At 49.9% G+C, this 15,791-nt stretch overlaps 1 protein-coding gene across 1 annotated transcript in view; it reads left to right on the top strand.

Annotated features, from left to right (window-relative positions):
• The first annotated feature begins 2,423 nt into the window (after nt 1-2,423).
• The window catches only part of L1CAM (L1 cell adhesion molecule), a 108,625-nt gene continuing 95,257 nt past the window's right edge, over nt 2,424-15,791 (top strand). Inside the window, 1 exon segment of the mRNA XM_060268696.1 lies at nt 2,424-2,485. The gene's annotated coding sequence lies outside the window, so the exon portion shown is untranslated.

Raw genomic sequence — 15,791 nt, 5'->3', positions numbered from 1 at the left:
ATAATTTGTTTTGTTAACTTGGCTGCCTTAAATGTGGATTCTGCAGTTGACATCCTCTGCAAAGTTTTATTTTGAAATATTTAAGATAATATTGGTTGTTGTTGTTTAGTCGTTTAGTCGTGTCCGACTCTTCGTGACCCCATGGACCATAGCACGCCAGGCACTCCTGTCTTCCACTGCCTCCCGCAGTTTGGTCAAAGATAATATTTAGTTTCCTGTTAATTATGTTGCTTTGAATGTATACTTTATACCCAACTTTCTTCCGTAATTTATTCTTCTGGGTTGTTTTATTTGATAGTTTTATGTAGGTTGTTAACCGCTTTGAGATTCCCCCCCCCCAAAAAAATACAAATCAGTATAGAAATAAAATGAATAGAAACAAATAAAAGTGAATGAATTCCCTTCTGAGGAAACTTCCAAGGTTCCCTTTCCATTGTGGGCGGGGCCAGAACCAAAAATGGGTGGAGCAACACATGCAAATATTTCCTTTGTACAATGTGCTGGAACACGTTCCTCACCCCTGCTTTAGCTGTGGACCGATTGTCTGTAAAAGGAAGCCCTAAGAAAAGGGGGTGGACTAGATGGGTTCTAAGGCTCCTTGACCCAGGGTTTTGGCTCATGCTGTGCATTTAGCCACTAGTGGGAGGAAAAGGGTCTTGAGGCTCTCCTAGATCTGAAGCAGCTGCTTGGAATTTGATTTAAGACTCAACCAACCAGCGGTGTGTGTGTGTGTGTGTGTGTGTGTGTGTGCGCGTGCGTGCTGAGGAGCTGGCACCCTTCCAGATGTTGCCAGGCTGCCGCTCCCATCCCCCACTGACTATTGGACATGCTGGCTGGGTGCTGTAGCCCAACAACACCTGGAGGGCCAGAGCTTTCCCCACCCTTGTTTTAGTCTATGATTCCTCAGGTGTGGACAAAGATGCCACCACATTCCTCTGGGATGAGCCCACCTGCCCTGCAAGCCTCCTGCGGTGCTGTGGATCTTCAGAGTTCATCATTTGCGTGCCCTGAGAAAGCTCCTGCCCTGGGGAGAAGCTGCTCAGGTCGGGTCACCCAAACCCTGTGACCAGCCGTATATCAGGTGCTGGAGTCGCCTGGCGCCACCTGTAGCTCCTCCTCCTCCTCCTATGCTTTCCTCATCTCTGTCGTTGGCGTGCCCCAGGTGCTTGCCTTTTCTGCTTCATCTTCCTCCTCCTCCTCCTCCTCTCATGCCTCCTCCATCCTTCACCACGCTGCTTTGCACATCGAAAGCCTACAGGCGCCAGGATCCATTTCTCTCTCTGCCTGTGTGAACAGCCATGCCCCTGCTCCCTGGCCTAGTATCAGATACAGAGGAGCCAAGCTGGCGTCTCCCACCCTCCTGGCATCAGGGAGGGGAGGAGGAAGGTGGCGTGGCTCCGTCCGTTGGCTGCGTTCCGCCACAGCCATTCGGCACGCCGGCCACTTTGGCAGGCCAGAGAAAGGCCAGGCACTTTTTGGCTCTGAAATCACAGCACCCGGCACCCCTCGAATCTGGGTTGGTTGTGGTCCCTCCAGGGAAGCCAGGGCTCCTTTATGCCAACTTGTACCCCTTTAACCCATGATGTCTCCCTTTGTAGGTACCTTCTTAATCAAGACTCATAAGATTTGCCGAAAGCGCTCCCTTCGAAATTCCTAATTTCTGAGTGTTTTCGACGTTTTATTAAGAAACGTTTTGCTTTTGTCAACTCTCACACATACGCAAAGGTGGCACCAAAAGGGCACCCTCTAAAAGTGTGTGTATTGGGGGGGGGAGACTGGAAGATGTGGGGCTTGTGACCTTCAAATATCTCTTCCGAATCCCGTTTTGAGACTCCTAATTTTCTTCCCCCTCCCACAAGCCCAGCTAAGGAGAAGGTCTTGGCTACATTTATCTACATATCAATTAAAATATGTCTCTCTGAGCGTATCTCGCCCTACTCCCTCCTCCTCCTCCAAGATGCGAGCAGAAACCCAAAGATTTTTGGATGCCGTTGCTGGCATCCCTGCTGCGGCCCATTTCCTCCCCCCCCAGGCTCTGGGGGGTGGGGGGGTGGACCCAGGCGTCCGGCGTCAGAACCTTGAGGTGCAAACTCTCCGCTAGGGCACCCCCTCTTCCCGTCCAAGCGGTGGAAGAAAAGTGGAGAAGGAGGAGAGGCTGCGCTCATTCCCCCCCATTCCGCCCCCCAACTCTCCTTAGCGCAGGGCCGGGGAGTGGAGTGGGGGCACTCCCTTCTCTCCCCCCCCCCGCCCCAGCCGATGCCTACCTTATTCCCCTCTCCTCCCCGTCCAGCTTTGGGGCCCAACCAGAGCCAGGGAAGGAGGGGAGGAGGGCGGAGGGAGTGGGCAGGGCGGGGCGGGGAGGGAGGGGACTCTCGCCGCCGCCGCCGCCGCCGATTATGTCACATCGATCCGGCTCTGCAGCAGGAGCAGCAGGAGTCGGCGAGGCGGCGGCTGCGGGGCGAGCGGAGTGACGGGCGCGGCTCAGGTAGGAGGCAGGAGGGACTGCCGCGGGGACCCCCTCCCCAGCCTCTGCAGGAGCCGTGGGGTTGTGGGGAGAGGATGGGTCCTCTCTGGCTGAGAGAGCTGTCCCTCTTCCCGCCTTTGTCAGGATCTGGAGGTGGGGGGCTCTTCTGAATTTGGGGTATAAAGGAGAACTGAGGGGTTACCTTAGGGGAACACGTACAACCCGGTTAGAAGAATTAGGTTGGTGCAGCCCGCCCGCCCCCTCCCCGCCTTCGACCCCCATCTGCCTATAAGAGAAGTTGCGGGACATGGGGTGGTGGCTGTGGGTCTCAGGAGGACCCCTCCCGGGCTCAGTGTGTGTCCGTGGGGTTAGAATCCAGGGGAGGGAACCAGGGAAGAAGGGGCCGAGAAGGGGAGACCCTCTAGAGGGTGCAGGGAAAGGGACCCCTTGCGGGGAGGGAGCATGGGAATGTAAGGGCCAAGAGATGTGCTGGAGAAGATGGCGGGGCCGGGGTGTGTGTGTCAAAATCTCTAGGTGCATGCCATCTTTAGCTCTTTCCTCTCAGAGGAAGATGCATGGGGGTCTTTTGGGGGGCAGTAATAAGGGGTGTGAGAGAGAAAGAGGCCAGAGGGAGGTAGGTAGCAGGGCTCCTTGAGTGTGAGAATATGTGCCAAGGATGGGGATGTGTCAGGGAAACAGATGTGTGCACCATTGTATTCCAGGATGAGGGCTTGCGTGAGGAAGGGGAGTATTCCAGCAGTGGAAGCTGAGGCAAGATTGTCTTCAGAATGAGTTGTGTGCACTAGAAGGGTTGTGTCAAGACAGTGTGTGTGTGAGAGAGAGAGGGAGGGAGATGGGTGTGTGGGTAGGGAGGAAGGATAGCAGAATGGTGAGTGATGATGTGTCTCTCCTGTGTACATCTGCACTAAGGAGGATGGAGCATGTGCCTGTATGTGGGGGAAAGGGCACGCTGTGGACCTCGGGTGTGTGAGAAGGGGAAGCATTGTGTGCTGGCAAGGATGCTGTGGGAATCGCGGGCAGCTTGTGGGCAAAGATGTTGAATTATGGTTGGAGGGGGAGAGGGAGGGAGAGTATCGAAAGGGTGTGGCAGCTGGATCTGTGCCTAAAACAGAAGGCTCTACCATTCCTGTCATCGGTAGAAGACCAGCCTGACCATTATTACGCAGTGTGAGATGGTCTGCCTCAGGCGGCAGGTTTTGGGCAGCGGCCATTAAAGAGCAGCAAGTAGTTAATTATTTAATGTATCATATATATATTTAAATTGTTGGTGGGAGGGAGGGTACCATTTGGACTGCTGCTTCAAGCAGCACATCTTTTTCAATTATTTCTGCATCCATGGAAGGCAAGATGGGAGGTCTTTAAAACAACAGTTTGCATGTGTCTGAGAGAAGGTATCAGACTGTTGTGTGTGGGAAGTAGTTACTCTGAGCATCGCTCTGTTTTGGAGGCGTTGTGCAAGGGTGTGCTATTCTGGAAGAATTGTAAATAGCACTGAGCAGCAGGAATGAAATCATTGTGAGTAAGGACTGGAAGATGGGTACTGTGTGTGTGTGTGTGTGTGTGTGTGTGTGTACAGGTTGTGGGTTGCACATGCACAGCTTGAAATGCATGTGTGAGTTGGCTATATGTGAATAACAGAAATTTTGCAGGTGAGAAGGAATGTTGATCGCATGGGGTATGTGTGTGTGAGAGAGGGGGGCTGTGTTGTGTTGTGCAGAATAGGGAGGGGCAGGGGGCCCCTGGTGCTTGGGGTTTTGTGCATATGGTGTTGCTGCTGTGTCTCTCTCTGGGGGGGGGCAGTGCTGGCGGTGGACACGAGCCTGAGGTCCGCAATCTTATATGTCTGTGAAAAGCTGCTTTGCAGGCATGTGCAACAAGGTAATGTAACTACAGTACATGTGTGTGTGTGTGAATGATTGGTGGGTTTCTAGGTCTTCTCAAAGGGTTTGGTGTAAGTCCGGTGATGGATTCATGGCTATTGAAACATAATGCTGGTGTGCATGTGATGAGTGCGTTATTCAGACCCAAGTGTGCGGTCAATTGTATGTGGAGGAGAGAGCTGGAGGTGAGCAGAGAGACAGGTTTTGTGTATAGGCGAAAAGGGTTGTATGTGCCTCTCATATTGTACGGTACAGATATGATGGGTGGTGGCATATGCACAGGCTAGGCCTGCAGTGCTTGCCTAGTGCCTTCGTGGAGGTGTTTCCTAGAAGTAAAGAATTTCCAGGATGTGTTCTTGTGCCAACCTGGCACCTACTAGATGTTTTGAACTGCAACTCCCATCAGCCCCAAAACATTGCGGGGGGGGGGAGGTTGTGGAAATCTGCTGTTCAGGTCTTGGCATTGTGCTTTGCATGCATGGAGTGTTTGAGAGGTTTGAGTGGGATCAACCGCTCTCCCAGGCTCAGCCCTAAAAGCTGTAGGGTGAGGCTGGCATCCTTCAGGTGTGAGGACACTGGAGCAATATCAAAGGAAGAGAGCACCTCATTGCCTACATCTGTCTTACCTCCCACCCCTGGCTGCCAGGTGAGAGGCTTCAAATGAGCCCAGGCCCCTCTCTATTTGAAAATGAACTGCTGCATACAAGAGTTGGGTGCTGTGGTGTGTGTGTTTTTTTCATGCCACAGGCTTGCTGAGATTGATGAAGTGTCTGTGGACTTGGTTGTGTGCTCTTGGGCACAAGCAAAGGCTCTGCTTGTACCTGGCTCCTTCTTCTGCCCCCCCCAACTGCAGGAGCCAACTCCTACGGGACCAAGCTCCTTTCCCCTCCCCAATAAAATATTTGAGAGGGCCAGCCTCCCCCACACAAGTTGATGGGCATTGCCATTCAAATGGTGTGCTCGTGCCTCATCTTGTGGTCTGTTATGTGAGGCGGGGCTTAGCTCCCCCCCCCCAATACTTTATTCAAGGAGGCATCCCTGCTCCCAGTGCGGTACTGGAATCAAAGCAGAGCCACCAGGGCTCAGCCCCAGAACCTGTTTTCAGAACCCATTAATTTGATGACAAACCAACAATTTAAAAACTGAGTGCTTTGAACATGTGCAGAGTGCTGTTCCCTTGCCACCGAATCATTTACATTTCTTTACAGAGGTAAATAAAAAAATTGCACTTAGGAGGTGCAACTGTCTAAGCAAGCTGCTGTTTAGGAAAGCAAGCACTGCTCACTCATTCAGAGAACAGGGTAAGGCCAGTTCACCATCACCATCATCTTGGGGGGGGGGGACTACACCTGACCAATCCAAGCACACACCCTCTTCCTCTTGCCCCATCTAGGGGAGCAAAATCCCAGGAAGCCTTCACCAACCTGAAGTCTTCCAGTTGCTTTGGACTACAAGTCCCATCCACTTGGGGGGCACCAGGTTGGCAAAGGCTGCTTCTGAGAGAGGAAGGCATTAAAGTTTCTTCCCTCTCAATTTGATCAACTTTTATATATAGCAAAAAAGCAGGGATCAGGAAGACAAGTCCCCTCTCCCTCTTAATCGCCTTGAATTCTCCTTAGATTCCAACAAGAGGAAAATAATTTATGAGCTTAAATGGGGATATGCCCTTGCTAGGGAGAAATCTCTTACTGGGAAATGCAACCCAGAATATTCACAGCAGAAGTCTAATATTTTGGGCTGAACACCTGCTGACCAAGAAATCCTCAGAGCTGGAAAAAAGCATTCGTGAACACTCCAATCCTTGGATTTCTACCGGACACAGCACAACTGCAGTCAATTAAACACACACACACACACACACACACACACACACACACACACACACCGGACATAAATCCCTCCTGCAATCAAGTAAGTAGTTAGAAAAATGAATGAAAATTAATGGCATTTTCTTCCCTGAAAGATGAAGGCCCTGAGATTCCCCAAATGTTGGGCAGATCAGCATGAATAGGCATCGTATCCTGGGAAGTTAAATAACCCCAAATCTCAGCTGGAATAAATCTGATTTTGATTTTATGGCAGTCAGAAGATGGGGAGGGAAAACATTTTGCCATGCGATTCATCCCCCCACCCCTTGGCAGCTTGCAATATTGTTTTGCTGTCTGGCTGGCTCCCTTATTAGGGAGAGATGCTATTTAATTATCACTTTCACCAGCCTAATAACAAGAGAGAGTATTAACATTGAAACACATAATTCCGGTATCTGGGTAATTGCTCTTGAATTTCTATTGAGGAAAAAACCCTTGTCTGTCATCCTCAGAGCATGGCTGTGGTTTCCCCCAGCACTTTCCATTCACTTCAATGGGACTTCTGTAGGAGAATATCCCGTGGGGTGTGTGCACCCTACCTAGGTCAGGAGCTTGATTCCCAACCTTTCCTAAATGATTAAAAAATCCCCCTTCCCGGAGCTGTGGAAGTTAACCCTGGATGCCCCCAGCCTGCCTCTCTTTCTCCCCCCCTCCCGCCCTGACATGGAGGGGGTGGGTGGGTGGGGAGGGGAGGGGAAGAGGGGCAGCAGGTGGCAATTGATTTACAGGAGGAATCTGTCTGAGGCAGGAGCTGTGTGGCGGGGAGAGGGACGGATAGCAGCGGCATGTTGCCCAGGCAACGAGGAATTATGGTCTGGCATGTTCCTCATCAATCCACCTTGTCAATAGAGCTGGTGGCAGGATGGAGAGAAATATCAAGGCCGGCTCTACCCAGCTGCATGGAAGCCCTCGGCCCTGACCCCAAACCCTCCCTGCTGTCTGATCTGCCCCCTCCTCCCTACAGGTTTGACAAACACCCCACACTCTTCTCCTTCTTGTCACTCCAGCTCTCTCACCTCTTCCATCCGCATTAGAACCGAGTCATTTCTCTTTCCTGCCTTTTTCATGAAAAGCTCTTTGTTCCTGGGATTCTCTCTCTGTCTCTCTCCTGCTTTGTCCCCAGCCTTCAGCTTCTCAGTGCAGCAGGAGTGGAGACTCAGACACTCTTTAGGGTTTTGTTTGGGATAGGGAGAGGGAAGGAGGAGGCTGGGTTTTTTGGCACCTGCAGCTACCTCAGGGCCTGGGGGTTTCATCCAGAACTGCTGCCGCTGCTGCTGCCTGGCACAGCCGTTGTACCCCCAGTTTCCTTGCCGCACCCAGGGCTGCACCTGCACATCCATCCCTGTAACCAGACCCATAGTGACTCACCTCCCTGCATCTCTTTTTAATCTTGCTATATTTGCCTGCCGAGAGTCTCTCTCTGTGTGTCCCCCTGCCCCCACTCAGCACCTGCAGGAATAAACTCAGAGGATGGGATGGGAAAAGAGCTGGATTCTCAGTCTCTTCCCCCTCTGCTGTTCCTTAAAGTCCTTCACTCATATCTATCTATATAAAAATGCATCTATATATATAAAAATGTAGAAGGTCCATGTTTGTTAGGCCGCGACGTTCTCCGAAACCACTTGCCTGATCGCGCTCAAATTTGGCCACAGCGTCACATGGGGATATCAGAGTGTTTCCATGTGCTTAGATCACCCACATGTCACACCTGTGCCACAAAAACCAGGTAAAACCCACTAGTTTGGAACCCTGAAATCAGAGGGCCGGGGAAGCTGGGAAATAGAAGGCAGAAGAGGTTGCAATACAGCGCCCTCTAGCAGCGGCCACACTGGTACTGCAGCTACTAGGCCGAACGGAGGCTCGCCTTTACAGACTAGGCAGAATGGAGGTGGGGACTCACCTGGGTGTGGGTTGGGGGCAGGAGGGGACGGGATAGGTCATGGATCGGGACAGCGTGGGGAGAATCACAGGGATGAGCCACAGCAACGTGTGGCCTGGCCAGCTAAAAGGTAAAGTGACCCCTAACCATTAGGTCCAGTCGTGACCCGACTCTGGGGTTGCGGCGTTCATCTATAGGCCAAGGGAGCTGGTGTTTGTCCGCAGACAGCTTCCGGGTCATGTGGTCAGCATGACTAAGCCACTTCTGGTGAACCAGAGCAGTACATGGAAACGCCGTTTACCTTCCCACTGGAGCAGTACCTATTTATCTACTTGCACTTTGATGTGCTTTCGAACTGCTAGGTTGGCAGGAGCTGGGACCGAGCAATGGGAGCTTACCCCATCACGGGGATTCGAACCGCCGACCTTCTGATCGGCAAGCCCTCTAGGCTCTGTGGTTTAACCCACAGCGCCACCTGGGTCCCAACTAGCCTGTTTATATACAACTAGCCTGGCCAGCTAGTTGTATATAAAAAGGATGTTTCCAAACAAGCCAATTTCTTTTGACTTAGCAGCACAAGGCCTTGTTAGAGGAGTGTGGCCTTTTGTTCCAGCTTCCAGAGGCAACTGGGGATGGAGGTGTCTGGGTGCCCAGTCCGCTCTGTAGTGTGATGATGTGGGAAGGGCCCTTTCTCCTCAAAGACTGGACCACTGACTTGCCAGCAAACCACAAGCAAACCGAAGGGGCTTCAGAGAAGATAGCTGGAAACACAGAGCTGAAAACCCTGCCACCATTGTAAATAGCCAGTTGCTTGGTCACCTCTGGCAATTAAGTGCTGCAATAAAGGTGATGAAGTAAGGAAGCTTAGATCACTGAAAGAGAGCTGGCTAGCTCCAGTCCAAGCTCCAGCTCCAAGTGACTCACATAGTAGGGGCAAGGGGCTAGTAAAAATGTATGTGAGGCTCTTGTCTAATTTGTAAGGCTGATCTCTGCCTTGAGAAAAAGCAAGGTTTCTACATCATACAGGACAAATCCAAGCCATAGGCTACAATGCACTGGGAAGGTCTCTGGCTGAGGTAACACTGAACTATAGAAGATCCAAAGTCTTAGCAGCTTCCATTCATGCCAGTGAACCTTACAGCCCATATTAATTAGCAGAGGTGTCTAGTATTGGTGCCATCTGGAATTAATTACTGCTGAGACACCAACATGTTTTCAACTTGCTTCTGACCCTGAGCAAAAGCCATTCAACCAAATTATGGTATCCTGAGATTTCTTACTGAATGTAACGTTTGCACACCACCCTCTACACCCTGCCTCTCCTTGTGGCAATCCCCAGGCCTCCAGAGGAGGTAGGACAGAGACTCAGGGTTAGCTCAAATATCAAATTTGCCCCCAGTAAAGCTGTTAAGTGCAGACTTTGGGGCCACAATCTGGGGCCTCACAGCCAAGGTGCCTTGATGAGAGTGTCAGCAAGCTGCACTGTGCATTGCCCACCATCTAAAATTTCTCTAGAAGTGGGGCTCCAAGCTTTCTGGGCAAATAAAAATGGCCAGTGGTTGGAGCCTGGCATTGCTTTCCAGCATGTATTACCCAAAGGGTTACAAAAAGTAAGTGGGCAGGGGCAGAGACCCAGCCCTCTAAAGGGGGGTTTTATAGGACAGCAATGGCAGCAGCAGGGAGGGTAGTATTCAGGGCTGGGGAGGGGGAAGCTGAGCATGGGACTCTGGGTCCAGTGTTAGAAACTCAGGTATATAATCTAATGAGTCACCAGAGAGGAATGTCTAGATGCCTTTTTGGCAGTGGAATTTATTCTTATTATTAATTTCATTTCTATACCACTTTATATCTTAAAGAGGGGGAAATCTCAAAGCAGTTCACAACACATTAAAACATCAAATAAAACAACCCATAATAAAACAAATCCAAGCTTCAAGGAAAGTATTTCAGATCTTTCCCTAAGTGACATTTTGCTTTCCCCAGTCACCCACCTGGCATCCCGAGATCTCCATGTGGCCTCGATTGGACTTGCGCCAATCACAAAATGTGCCTGGTGCCTAGCTGATTTCTAACACAGCACAGGAGGGCTGCCTCCAGCCTCTTGGCACCTCAGTCACCTTCTCCCACCTCCACACCTAGGAGTGTCAGTTGTGTTGCCTTTTGAAGCATCTTCCTAACTCGTCAGTTCCACCAAAATGAACGAAGGCAGTGCAATTGCATATGTGTGTGATGATGAAGACAACACACCTTCCCTTGCTTTGAGGAATGATAGGGTTTCTTTCTTTCCCATGCTTGTTCATGGCCAGTGGAGACTTTCTGAGCCATGCACTTGTATGGAGCAAAGGAAGGAGGGCTGCAATCTGAGAAGCTATTGCCCACTTTTTGTTTTTGTTTCCTCTCTTGGCTTGGTTGGGCAAAAGTTCATTGTTTCCAGCTTGCAATGGATGGGTAACAGGTCTGCTGGCATTCCACGCACTATGTCACACTTGCTTCTTTGGGGTGGGTGTGGGTGTTGTTACATTCAAGGAGACAGGCTATTTTGGAGTCCTGGGGAGAGGGCACCTTGCAGGAGGTCTCCTTTGCTTGTCTACTGGATGTTAATTCACCTGGGGGAAGATTCACCTGTCACAAGCATTTAGGGTTGTTAATGAGTGTAATGAGTGAGATTGAATGCAAGTAGGCTGAGAGGAGCAAGTGTTTAACCTGAAAGGTTATCTGGCTGGGTACATACCACACATTTTAAAGCACATGGCTCCCCCTCTCTCAAGCAGAATCCCGTGAACTGTAGTTTACCCATCACAGAACTGCAATTCCCAGGACCCTTAAACTACGCTTAGACTCATAGAATCGTAGAATTCTAGTCCAATCCTTGCCATGCAGGAATCTCAACTAGATCATACATGACAGATGGCCATCCAACCTCTGCATTAAAACTTCCAAGGAAGGAGAGTCCAACACTTTTCGATATTTAAGATGGCTATTCTATCTCCTCTCACTCTCCTATCCTATCCTATCTCATCTCACTCTCCTCTTTTACAGGCTAAACATATCCAGCTCCTTCAACTGTTCTTCTTAAGACTTGGTTTCCTTTCTCATTTTGGTCTCCCTCCTCTGCAAATGTTCCAGCTTGTCAATATCCTTCTTAAATTGTGATGCCCAGAACTGGACACAGTACCCCAAGTGTGGTCTGATGAGGGCAGAATAGAGCAGGACTATATTATTTCCCTTGATCTGGATACTAGACTTTGGTTGATGCAGCCTAGAATACCATTAGCTTTTTTTATTGCTGCATCACACTGTTGACTCATGTTCAGCTTGTGGTCTACTAAGACCTCTAGGTCTTTTTCACATTTACTACTGGCAAGCCAGATGTCTCCTATCTTATATTTGGGCAGCTGGTTCTTGCCTAAGGATTGTTTCCCAGGATTCTTTGTGGGGAAATTGCTTGAAACATGCTTTAAAACAGGCATCCCCAAACTGCGGCCCTCCAGATGTTTTGGCCTACAACTCCCATGATCCCTAGCTAACAGGACCAGTGATTGGGGAAGATGGGAATTGTAGCCCAAAACATCTGGAGGGCCGAAGTTTGGGGATGCCTGCTTTAAAAGGTAAAGTGTGTACACAGCCTCTGTCTCTACAGTGTCACATGTTCCTTCCTTGCCACTCTGAGCAGCCCCTCCTACCTCGGTGGGCCCAGAGCCAAGATGCGGCTGGACTGGCAATAGAGGAAGTCCTTTGCAGTTCCCTCTCTTTGGCTTTATACTCTGTGAAACAGACTTGTTCTGGGAGCTCTTGCAGTCATTCTGCAGCCTGAGCTGCCATCACTCCTCTGGAATCTGGGTCCCAAACAATCAGCGCCTTGTTGTGCACTTGCTGTGTGTTGTCAACAGGACGGCTCGGCTGCCCCCAAGTTTCCGCTGCCTCGTCCTCAGCCTGACCCATCCGCAGGGCATCATGGCTACAATTGGGGGCTTGATTGGGGCCCCAAGCAGAGATAGTGGGACCCATAGCATTGATGGAACATTGGGGGTGTGATGAGCAGGGCAGGGGCAGCAGGAATGCTGGGGCACCAGCAAAGCAGGGTGACAGGGAGGTAGCAGGGGGGGGGCAGGGAAGGACCCGGCTCTGCCTCTCCAGTTTTTCCAGCTGCATGAATCAGCCTGTTCCAAGGAGGAGGAGGCCCCACATGAAATCCTTTTCCCAGAAATGGGAATGACCCAGTCCAAGACTCCTCCTGGGCTGCAGCCCAATGACACCAAGCCAGAATGTTTTGCAAATGAGTTGCAAAGCACAGGCTCGGTTTCTAGAAAAGTCTCATGTCTCTCTTTGGGTCTTCAGGGTGAGAGTTATGTGTGATCATTTGGACACATGAATCTGCCCTCAGCAATCCAAACCAAACTGTTGCTTGCTCTTGTGCGTATAACTGGTGTGTACATGTTCACCCGTGTACACCCATGCCCACACATACCACACTTAAAAGTTTTAGTTTATTCCCACCCTGCATGTGACTCAGTTCCCTACCTGTCCATGTGGCTTTGGACCTTCATGAGCATCCTAACGGCTCATAAATGCATTGGCCGGCATCATGAACAGGGCATAAAGGAGGAGGGCCATTTAACAGAGAGCTGCAATAATATTATTAATTATTTATATACCATACTTAACATACAAGTGCAAGAAAGCAAACCTTGAGGCTGCCTGAGGGGGCTTCAGGAAGAAGTGGAGGAGGAGGAAGGTACCCCTCCATCAGGGCCTTACGCGGGTGGAAAACTCTGCCATTGTACATATTCTGGTGATTTTCCAACAATGGAGAAGGGGGGAAACAGCGTGTGTCAGGGACGGGTGTGGATATACCCCATCCAAAGTCCTCTTGTTTCCTCAATACACCCTTTGGAATTATGTCATTCTATGGGTGGCTCTGTAGATAATTCTCTCTCATTGGAGCAAAGAAGGAATAGATGTCCCCTTTTGCCGCCGCCTCTGGCTGCAGGGACCTCTCCCTCCTTCCTCCATTAGTGACCTTTAGGACTGTGCTGTTGTATAATTTTAAATTTGGAGCAATTTGTGGCTCCATTTTGCAGATGGAGAAGTGATGCTGGTAGATCCCTCTTGGTTCGTGGCGCCCCCTGCCGTGCCCATGCCCACCAGGTACTCTCGGTACAGGACAGCACCATCTCAACATAAGGCTGCCTTGGGTCGATTTCCCATTCTGTGGGTTTTGGTATTATTTCAGCATTTGGGGGGTCATAGAGAATCCATCCTATCCATATGAGATGCATTGTGGGATCCTGGGAGGCATACATCCAATGATAGATAGATAGATGATAGATAGATAGATAGATAGATAGATAGATAGATAGATAGATGATAGATAGATAGATAGATAGATAGATAGATAGATAGATAGATAGATGATAGATAGATAGATAGTCTTCTTAATACCTGGTTATGATTTAGAACTTATCCACATTTAACAATTGTGATGTGGCTATGTGAGAGCAGAAGATGCTGAAAGGCTTTCATAGGGTTCCTAAGCTGCTTTGAATACTCAAGGCCATTCAGACTAGCTTTCAGGGCACCTGGAGTCTATTCTTAGCCCTAGAAAGAGAATGGAGTGAAGAGGCTGGAAGGCCAAATGCTCAAAATTTCTGAGAAGTATCTTGACAGCAATCCAGTAATTCTGGAGATGGCGGGAAGGGAAGTGGCCTTTGCGGGGGAAAGGGTGGCTTTCCCCCTTTTGTTTATAAAATGAGGCCATGAGATTGCAAGATTCTAAATTAGCATTCAGTCTGGACTTATGGGTGGAGCATTTGCACTTGCTGTCCTATTTTGCGGTCTCTGTGCTGCTTGGTTGGTCTGAGAAGCTGCCTGCCCTTATTCTCCCAACAGGTTCCTTGGACCCCACCAAGCTGCAGAGTAAGCTGTGTGTACATTATTTTAAAGAAGCACAGCAAACTGCAAAAAATATCTCCTCCAGATCTTTATGCAAAGTATAGGTGTTTCAGCATGTTGTAATCTTTTCACAACAACAACAACAGGCTAGAATCAGTGTGTTTATGCACAGCAACCCAAAAGAGCCAGTTGCCATGGGGGTTCCTGCTCAGTCATGGGTGTGAGGGTGGGTGAGCAGACGGAAAGAGTGGCGGCAGGGGACTTCCGGTTCGTCGCGGCGGTGAGAAGGACGCAGGGACTTCGCATGCCGAGGTCCCTGGCTTCTCGGAGGGGGGGGAAGTCCGCAGAGCGAGCGGACTCCCCGTAAAAACATCGGATCGAGAGTTCCGATGACTTAGGAGCCTAGCGGCCGCTCCGTTTGGCGGATCCCCCGCCGCCCGAGAGCTCAATAGAGCGATCGTGAGCCGGCGGGGTTGAACCACGGGAGCCATTTTGGGCCACATCTTACCTCCGGGAAGCGAAGCTCCGAGTCCTGACCCGGCAAGCGGCGGATTCTTCCGATTTGAAACTAAAGATTCCTAAGAAGTAAGTGGAACTTTGATTTGGATCCTAAATTTGCCGATTGGAAAATAGGAGAGACTTTAAAGAAACGGAAGCCGGTCTCTTCCTAATGGGAAACTGGGAGGCGTTTGGAAAAAAAATCCTAAGCCGAATAACAAAAGAATTTGAAACTGTGGACCCGAGAGGGAAAAAAGACTATTTGGAACCATCTCAGCCCCCGAGTCCGGCACCCCTTGAGGTACAGCGGCATTAAGGGGAAGAGCGTTTTGACAGCTGTCAAAAAGCTGTCAAATTGTCAAAAGACCGGGTGGATTGATTGCACTGCTGTGAACAGGAAAAACTGTTTGAAATTGTGAAAGAACTATTTTAATTGGAAGTAAGAATGGATTTGGGACTGTGTTAAGAACTAAGAAAAAGAACAGCCAAAATGGAGTCGACCGTCTGAGAAAGGAATTTTCCAGCACCTATTGTTCCCTACTCCCTGCTTATCTGCGGTTACGAGAGGTATGAAAACAAAACTTTCTCGAGCCTTCCAGGAGACTGTGCTAAACTACTTGCTGTCATGGGAAGATTTCTACAAGGAACGGCAACATCCCAACTCACCACCAGTCGAGACTGAAGCCCAAGTCCAGGACTTAGAGGTTAACTTTAATTTGGAGACTATTGACTCTGAGACTGTGTGTGACAAGAAACAACTGGAAGAGGACTGGGACTATGACAAATTTGTTTGGGATGAAGCAAATTATGATTTTCAAAAGGAAGAAAAACAAGCAGAACAAGAAGATGAGAGACAAAGGGACTTAAAGTCTAATGGAATTGAAGATCCTGGAGGGGTTAAAATGTGGAGTGGGGTTTCTGTGGGATGGGAAGGACAGGGGAAGGGGGGGGCAAAGGTCTGGAGATGGATTTGGGAAAGAATGGGTGTGGGGTAAAAATTTTAGTTAAGAGGTATTGCTTTGGTTTCTGAAAGACGGTTTTCGAAATTTTGGCATGACAATGGAAACGCTGAACCAATTGGGTTCCGGTTTCCGCCTGCAGGAATGGCGGACCTGTTTTCCATCTCTCTGACCTTCGTAAGGAATTTGGCGGTTGCTAGGGGAGTAAATGGCAACCCCCTACCCTCTCCGGGGGTTACGGAGAGGGGCCGCTGGCCCGCGATGCCCCCAGACCCACTCCGACTGTTTTTGGAGTGGGGGGAGCTTGGGCTGAGCACTTACGACGGCCAG

This window comes from Zootoca vivipara, chromosome 16 (assembly GCF_963506605.1).
Source record: "Zootoca vivipara chromosome 16, rZooViv1.1, whole genome shotgun sequence".
Classification (NCBI taxonomy): domain Eukaryota; kingdom Metazoa; phylum Chordata; class Lepidosauria; order Squamata; family Lacertidae; genus Zootoca; species Zootoca vivipara.
Note: the sequence above shows the minus strand (reverse complement) of the source record. Positions and strands in the feature narration are given on the sequence as shown.